The following is a 7,913-nucleotide window of genomic DNA, read 5'->3' as shown; positions in this document are numbered from 1 at the left end:
TACGGAAATCAATAAGAGAAAGATTATAAATATACACTACTAGTTTGTGCCATTAAAAACTATGTATATTTACCTAAATACGATTAAATGTTAAGAACGGAAGAGCATTGCGACTCAACTCATTGATACATACATATATACACACGCTCTTGTACGCATCTTCAATGCAAAGAAAAAAAATAGTACGTAACTTGCTTGCATTCACATGTATGTTAGTTGAATTCATTCTTGTATATGTACATGACTTGCATAATGCTGCCTTGTTGCAGTCAACGTGTTTTCCTTCTTTTTTAGAATCAGAAATCGAACCGGGAATTCCACGAAAAGGAAGCGAACCCTTTACCAGTGAGCCACCGTGACCTAAAATGTACTTTTTAAGTTCATGAATTTACAAAATTGTGTATGTGCAATATAAGAAATAAATATAGAGAGAACAAATTAAAATTATAATAATATGTTAAGAAGATCCTCATAAATGTTTAAGATAATGTTTCAAAAGCAATGCCGGAAACCTTTCTCTCTCACACACCTATGTCATGGTGATACTAGAAATATAATAGTTTAAAGACACATTATTGATTTAAAAATATACTAGCATCTATAATTTCGGATGACAAATAGCATATTTTTTTAATTCATGAGTTTAAATCGATTAAACTCAAAAGGGGCATTGTCACTACTTCTTAAATGCTATCAATACTGCCACTATTCATCTTAGCGCACCTGAAAATTATGGATTCAACAATAATATCGGTGATTTTCGACTACATTTAAAACGTCAAACTGTCCCCGCAGACATGAATTAGAAAGGCATGGAAATTGTCACTATCTATTTCATCCGTCTAGAAAATATGGACTCAACAATAATATCAATCTTTCAGATTATATTTTTAAAACGTCAGCCTTAATATCCCCAATCCTAGGGTTAGTAGGAACTTCTTAACTTTCCTGTATTTCTTTCCCGATGCATGGAAGTCATACCTACAACAGGTATAGTTGAAAAAAGACCAAGGGTTACATGATAATGCAAAAGAAACGCAGAATTAAACGTAGCCTATATAATCCACTGACAAACTTGGGTGTTTGGAAAACGGGTATACCCACAGAATGTTTCTTATAGTATTCAATTATATTTATGGCTAGATTGGTGTATATACTTTCAATGGTACAAAAAGCACTTAAAAATATATTTAGGTTTCCAACACTGAATAAGTACTAGCAGTGAAATGCATATGAAATGAAATTTTTCAGAGAGAGATCTAACAATGTACCAAAGAACATGATTGGTACAGGCCTTTAAGCATATGTGTGTGAATATATTGTATCATTCATTTTTTTTTGGTAGGTCTAGAGCTTAATATTTACATGAGATGTGTGGGTTGTTCCTTGTAAGATAATTTCATTCCCGTGTTTTTCCGCAAATTTTCACTTTCCTGTTTTCTGTATAATTTTCTGTTCCCGTTTTTTCGGAAACTTTTCGTTTCCGCATTTCAGAAAATATTTCGATTGCCGTTTTAGGGATTTTTTTTTTTTTTTGGTTTCCGCTTTTTCGAAAATAATTTCGTTTCCCTTTTCCGAAAAAAAATCCATCTCCCCTTCCTAATTTTCTGTTTTGCGGAAAATTTATTTCCCTTTTACCGATTTTTCGGACATTGTAGCCATGGTCATCTATACTGTGAACTCTGTCGAAACATTTTCCCTCAGATTTCCGACGTAATATCCTTTGCGTAAATATTTGACAGACTAAAGGTTTTTTTGTTTATAATTTTCCTATTTGGATTTATTTTTGCACAAAACGCGGAAATAATTATTCATTACTAGACTATTTTTCTAAAGAAAGTAAAAAAGGTAAGAATATACGAAAAAACTGAGTTACTACTGAAAATGTGGAAGTAACAGTATATGCGAACTTTTTTGTTAGCGGATAACAGTACATTTTATAAATTTAGACTAGACAAGAAACGTAACAATTCTCATTAAGTTTTCAAGACGGCGCTGAATATAATAACTTGGTCAGGAATACCATATTTATATGGTAAGGCCATTTGTTTACTTTTGATTATTTTAACCAAAATTTGGGAATTTATACCAAACGTGTTTGACATGAACACTGTATTTTTTGGACAGAAAATTTGGTTGATTAATATGGTTATGTCAACCAAATCATAAGTAATTTGCTAAAGATTTGGTTTCCTGAGCATAGTGATTAGCTACAAAGTCACGTGTATGAACGTGACTTCTGGGTAATCTTTATGGAACTATTAGCGGTTCGAGCGTATGAAAGTGACAAATAAAAGCGACTATTTAGCAACAGAAAATAAATATTTTAAATGCATGATTAATACTGTAAATCAAGGTAAGCTTAGTTTTTCGTGGGGTTAAATTCCAAAGTTGGGCGTCCGTTTCCAGCAAAATTTTAAAAATTTACAGGAAAGATATGGATAATTTGATCGTTTGTGTGCTTGATAATATATACGGGTCTCTAAAAATCTGTTTATTTGTTATATATAAGCGGTTATGAACATGGGACTATACGGCGAGCGGAGGGAACTACTTGGCCCAAGGTAACCGAACAGTTGCATTGTGGGAAAGAAACGAGCATTTATGTTATCAACATGGCGAATGTACAAGGGCAATGAACTAACAGTTTTAACATTTGTGAAGCAATACGTTCATAACGAGCAAAATCTTTTAAAAAGTTTGTGAAGGACACGGATTAATGAACCTAATAACAAATTGCAGAAAGTGTGGAAAGGAGATAACAGCGAAAAAACGAGACTAAAGCGGACGCCCAACTTCGGAATAAATGCCTTTTCGTGTTTCTAGCTTTACTGTTATTTAATGTGTATTGGTTATTTTAGTGCCAGTAAATTTGGCGTAACAAAAACTCCTTTATAAACAGATGAAGCGGGCAAGTTCCATTGACGATGCTAGGGCAGGCAGCAAAACTGTATTTGCAGAAGTTTTGGTATTTCCAATTCCCCCACAAGAAACTTCCAGAAAGGGGTAAATGCCCAGGTTGAAATGTATGCTGGAGCAAGCAAAAAAAAAAAAAAAAAAAAAAAAAATGCTGGTTTGATGGAAGTATCTGTGTTCCTTACTGGAAAATCATTAATCAGCAATAGATGCTGGTTTAAGTTAGGGAAATATCCAACGTATCATGCTAGTTAGTAGCATAGAATGCTGGTCAGCTGGAAAATCATTTCCATTAAACTATTCAGGCATATCGTAACCTTTGCTGGATACTACAAACTATAGGCCGTATGCAGAGTCATTTCCACTTATGATTAGCTCAATACTAAGGGTTTGACTAAGAGAATGGTTATCAAAAGTGTATTCAGAATCTCTGATTAGCACATAGTAAAGGACTCAGTTAGTCACACATGGGCCGCGGTGGCTCAGTGGTAAAGCGTTCACCTCTGGTGCTTGAGGTTCTGGGTTCGATCCCAGCCCCAGCCAAGTGAACTTTGTGGTGGACAAACAGCGTCTGCGTGGTTTTTTTGGGGTTCTCCCGTTTCCTCCTACTTTCTTCATTCCACCATTTCATTCATTACTCATCATCACCGTCTCCTTTAGCATAACAGTGGGACGTAAAACAAAGATTTCATTTCATTTTCAGTTAGTCACTAATTAATTTAGAGCAGCCTCGACCCTAGTCTAGCCACAGTTTAGCATGGGTAAATTGTATTCAAAATGGGTGTGAGGTTGTGGTGTGTGTATACAGCAAGAGCTGAAGAACAATTATACAAGATTGTTATTGATTTTTATGGTCAAGTGTTTCAAGAATTAATAAAAATGTTCAGTTTCGCTGGTGACAAAATGTTGTATATATATATATAGGTTTCCCTGAAACAAAGCACTAAATTGTAAACAGAAACGAGTTAGAACAATTTGCCCGTTTGTTGTAACATAGTCTACCAGGTGTTAGCTATTTGTAATGATAGTGGTAGTGTATTCTAGAAGGCGCTGGTCAATTTTAGGCTCATCACATCTTGCAGAACTTACAGATTTGGTTTAGGTACACCACATTTTCCAAATTTACAGCTAATGTTGAACACTGAAGGAACAAGTTCTGCAAATGACTGATGTAAATAATACAATTGATTTTAAGCTCGGAAGTGTAGCATTACTAGTGTAAAATGAAAGTGCGGTGCAGTTTTACTATACGGATCCACAGATTGTAAAATGTAGGAACAAATTTGGGGAAGTCTTTAACTTGCTCATATTATGACGAGAACTAAACCCAAAGAACCCCTGCGGGAATTCTAACCTGTTCCTACTCAACTCCAATTACTATTTATATTACGGTATGGATCCGTATACTAAAACTGCACGTAAAGTACTATACTACGGTTAAAGTAAGTAAGTGCATATAAAAAGGACGCCATTACTCGAGCAGACGGTTCTACCTAATTTTGACATATTTCGTACATTTTGACGTTACGTTTTAACTTTGTATTTCTTTTAGCCCAGCATGAGCTATATGAAAAACTCCATTACTACATGGAGATTGTTTTCAGGAGGGCTCAGAAAGTGTGGACGTATGACAAGAACTAGTGCATAAAACGAACCAACTTGTGGTAGGTGACCACTAAAATCCACGATGTAAGAGTGCACTTTGTGTAGAAAATCCATAAGAACCAATATTTAATCCTTAAGTACTCGCGCGGGATGTACAAAACCCCCCAAACAGGTAGGGGAAACCGTTGTAACTTGAGCACAGTGTACCTTGGAACACTCGCATGTTTCTGAGCTGCTATACTATCTAGTGGTGATTCAATGAACTATATGTTGTTTTGACATTGTCAGACAGTCTCATCGTGGCTTTCATTGTACTCAGAAGCGTATGTAATTTATGGAAGTGAAAAACTTTTTTTCAGGGATAAAACGAACTATTTAGAAATTGAAATATTGCTTTTTAATGCGATTACTGTTTGTTGTTTGTATAATCTGTAATAATCTGTTAGTTCAGGGGGATTAGGTGAGCATTTTTGTGACTTGTTTTCCTGCGCTGAATGTAGCGTTATCATTATTGCACCCTTTTAGTAATTGTCTACAGCGTCTTGTACCATGAAACAGAAACATATCTTGTACCTTGGAACATGTTCCAAGGTACATGAACTCATTGTCAAGTGTATTTTTTGAACATTCTTTTATTATCGTTGCAGGAATCGAAATCCCAAGAGCCAAGATAGGAAAAAAAAGGCTTGCCATTAACCCATATTCAATCGAGAACGCAATTAAAGCAGTCATTTCCGAGCCTGGGAAGCGTATTTCCATTCGTGAAGTTTGCGAAGTTTACCAAGTGTCTTTAGCAACTTTATCCCGAAATCTGAAGACGAAGAGCAGAGATTAACTACATACATAAGAAATGTGGCCAATGACCACATCGATAACTATGAAACGCACTTATCTGTCGAGGCTGTTGAGATGACTGCTGAAGCTGGAGTAGTCGTGCTGACTCCCCATTCGCATACTTCAGGACTACAACCACTGGATGTGGCTGTTTACGGTCCTTTTAAATGTTTTTATAACAAAGCTCTGGAAGAATGCTTATATAATAATCCGGGGAAACATTTTGATATTTATGCTGTGTACGAAGTGTTGGAAATCATCTATCCGCGCGTGCCTTCAGCACATCAAATATCACCAGTGGCTTTCGCTGTTCAGGGATTTATCCTATAGATACAATCATTTTCTTGGAGTTTGACTTTTTACCAGCTTCACTAACAGACGATCGGCCGGATTGTCATCTAAATGAAATACGTGAAAAGGACAGCTCTCTGGTGCATGAACGAAACGAAACAATTGTGCCTTCTACATCAGTCTTTAAAGAGAAAGTGCAGTCAAACCAGAAAACACAAACTCTGTAAAGTACAAAATGTCGAAGAAAGACTGTCGCAGGTAGAAGTAGAGTCCACACAGAAAGGAAATAAGAAGCAAGAACAGCAAAGAAAAGAAAAGAACAAACCCAATAGAGAAATTAGTTTCGAAACATCTGATGAAGAATCTGAGAACATAAGCCTGTTTAAAAATTATGATAGTGATGTTATGCTTGCAGAACTGATGAACACATAAGTTGAATTAGGCGAAAGCATTGAAGCCATAATGTCAATCCGGATGACTATTTGTTGGTGCAGTTTAAGAAAAAACGAAGCATTGAATTTTACGCAGGAAAGATCTGTTCAGTTGAATCTAATTACAACGAATTTAAAATCAAGTTATTTAAGCATACTTCTGGTACTGCAATATATATATATATATATATATATATATATATGAAAAGTTTGCAGGCCAGTCTGAAGTGAATGCATCTGATATTATAGTGGAACTGCCACCACTCGTTCTGCCAATAGGCTCCAGTAGAGTGTCTGAACAGTTGTGGTTTCAAGTGGGTTTGGTTTATGAAGGAATTGGGGTTCGATACTCGTTTGTTCCAGTTCGAGAAGACCGACTAACAATAATACTATTGGGATTCGAACCTTGGATCTCTCAAAGTCTCCTTTATAACATCATTCGAATGCACAAATTAGTAAAGTGACGTAAGAGACTGGCAATAAACAAGTATCTTCACTCCTCCACGGTCCTAAGATTCGGGCGTTACATATATCAGAGGCATAAGCCGTATACCCACCATCGCTGAAGCGTCAGCTCCAAGATACACTGGTCGATGCCTGTAAAAAAGTGCAAGGTAGGATAGCCATGCGTGATTAACACCAGACGAGTAGTGGGAGACGAAAGTAAATGTTTGAACTTCTCTATTGGTAGATATCTTACCTTCTGATAACCACGTTATGTCGCATACGCTTTAATTTGTACACATTTTAACCGCTAAAAGAAATGCATAACTTATTAAACACAGCTGGTTAGCACTATCTTCACTTTTAGAAATGATAACAAGAATTGTAGGTAACTTTGTATTAAGATTCACTTCACTTTGATTACATCAACCACATAAAATATAAAACAATACTAATACTTTCAAATTATGATTAGTATTTCATTCAAAACCAGTTGGCCCTTATGCACGATTACGGAACGATCTGTAAACGAAATAATACGTGAAGTTTCGATCGAACGACGTTTTAACGCGTACGACGATTACAGTGAATATACGAAATAAAATTCACTAGGCACTATTAAATAGTTGATTCCCATTGCTGCATATTAGTGAGTTGAATGTCCTATTTCTTGACATACAACAAAATTCTTCTGCAAAATTGCTGTATTGGCGAGGTAAGTGCGTAAGAACAATTCTTATTGACTCATGTTCCTTTTGCTATTGAAACATCATTTATACAAGTAGCACTGTTCCAATGTTTCTTGATGCAGATTAATATTTGAAAGTGTAAATTTAGTATGTTGCACTAGCTTAACATTGTGGTTCTCATTATTCAGACTTCACTGTCTTCCTGAAGACAAAACTTAGTACATTCAACTTGTACGACGTCTTGGAGAACACATACACTTCTCTCTATGCATCACATAGTTGCCAGTTCACAGCGCAAGAATACACTGACAAACTAAAATATAGTTCGTAAAAAACATTAAGTTTTTGCTTTATAATATTGTTAATAATGTATAATGAATGGTCCATAGGTTAATAAAAATCACATTAAAACACTGATAGTTCTAATAAGTTGCGGAACTGATGTTTATAGATAATTTTCAGATTGTCACGTAAAAATCTGTCATCGTCATGAGGGCTTGTGCGTGGGCGTTCACAACGAGAGTAGCAAAATTTTTCCTCCAAATATGGGCTGACGGGAGGAAGCAAGACTGTCTAGAAAAGTGAGGCACCTTTTGGGTGACAAATTCCTAAGCATTGTTCTCCTTCAACTGTTAGCTGATTGCATTATATTTCTAAGAATTGACGCTGGGGAAATACGAGGGTTGATTTAAAAATCCAAGCC

At 35.8% G+C, this 7,913-nt stretch overlaps 1 long non-coding RNA gene across 1 annotated transcript; it reads left to right on the top strand.

Annotated features, from left to right (window-relative positions):
• The first annotated feature begins 2,068 nt into the window (after positions 1-2,068).
• On the top strand, positions 2,069-7,093 carry LOC145680273 (uncharacterized). The gene is made up of 2 exons (XR_014130636.1): positions 2,069-2,356; positions 5,169-7,093. It is a non-coding gene; the product is annotated as an uncharacterized LOC145680273 (long non-coding RNA).
• Positions 7,094-7,913: the final 820 nt, after the last annotated feature.

This window comes from Thermobia domestica, chromosome 3, assembly GCF_964235325.1.
Source record: "Thermobia domestica chromosome 3, izTheDome1.hap1.1, whole genome shotgun sequence".
In the NCBI taxonomy this organism is placed as follows: domain Eukaryota; kingdom Metazoa; phylum Arthropoda; class Insecta; order Zygentoma; family Lepismatidae; genus Thermobia; species Thermobia domestica.
This window is presented reverse-complemented; position numbering and strand designations above follow the sequence as displayed.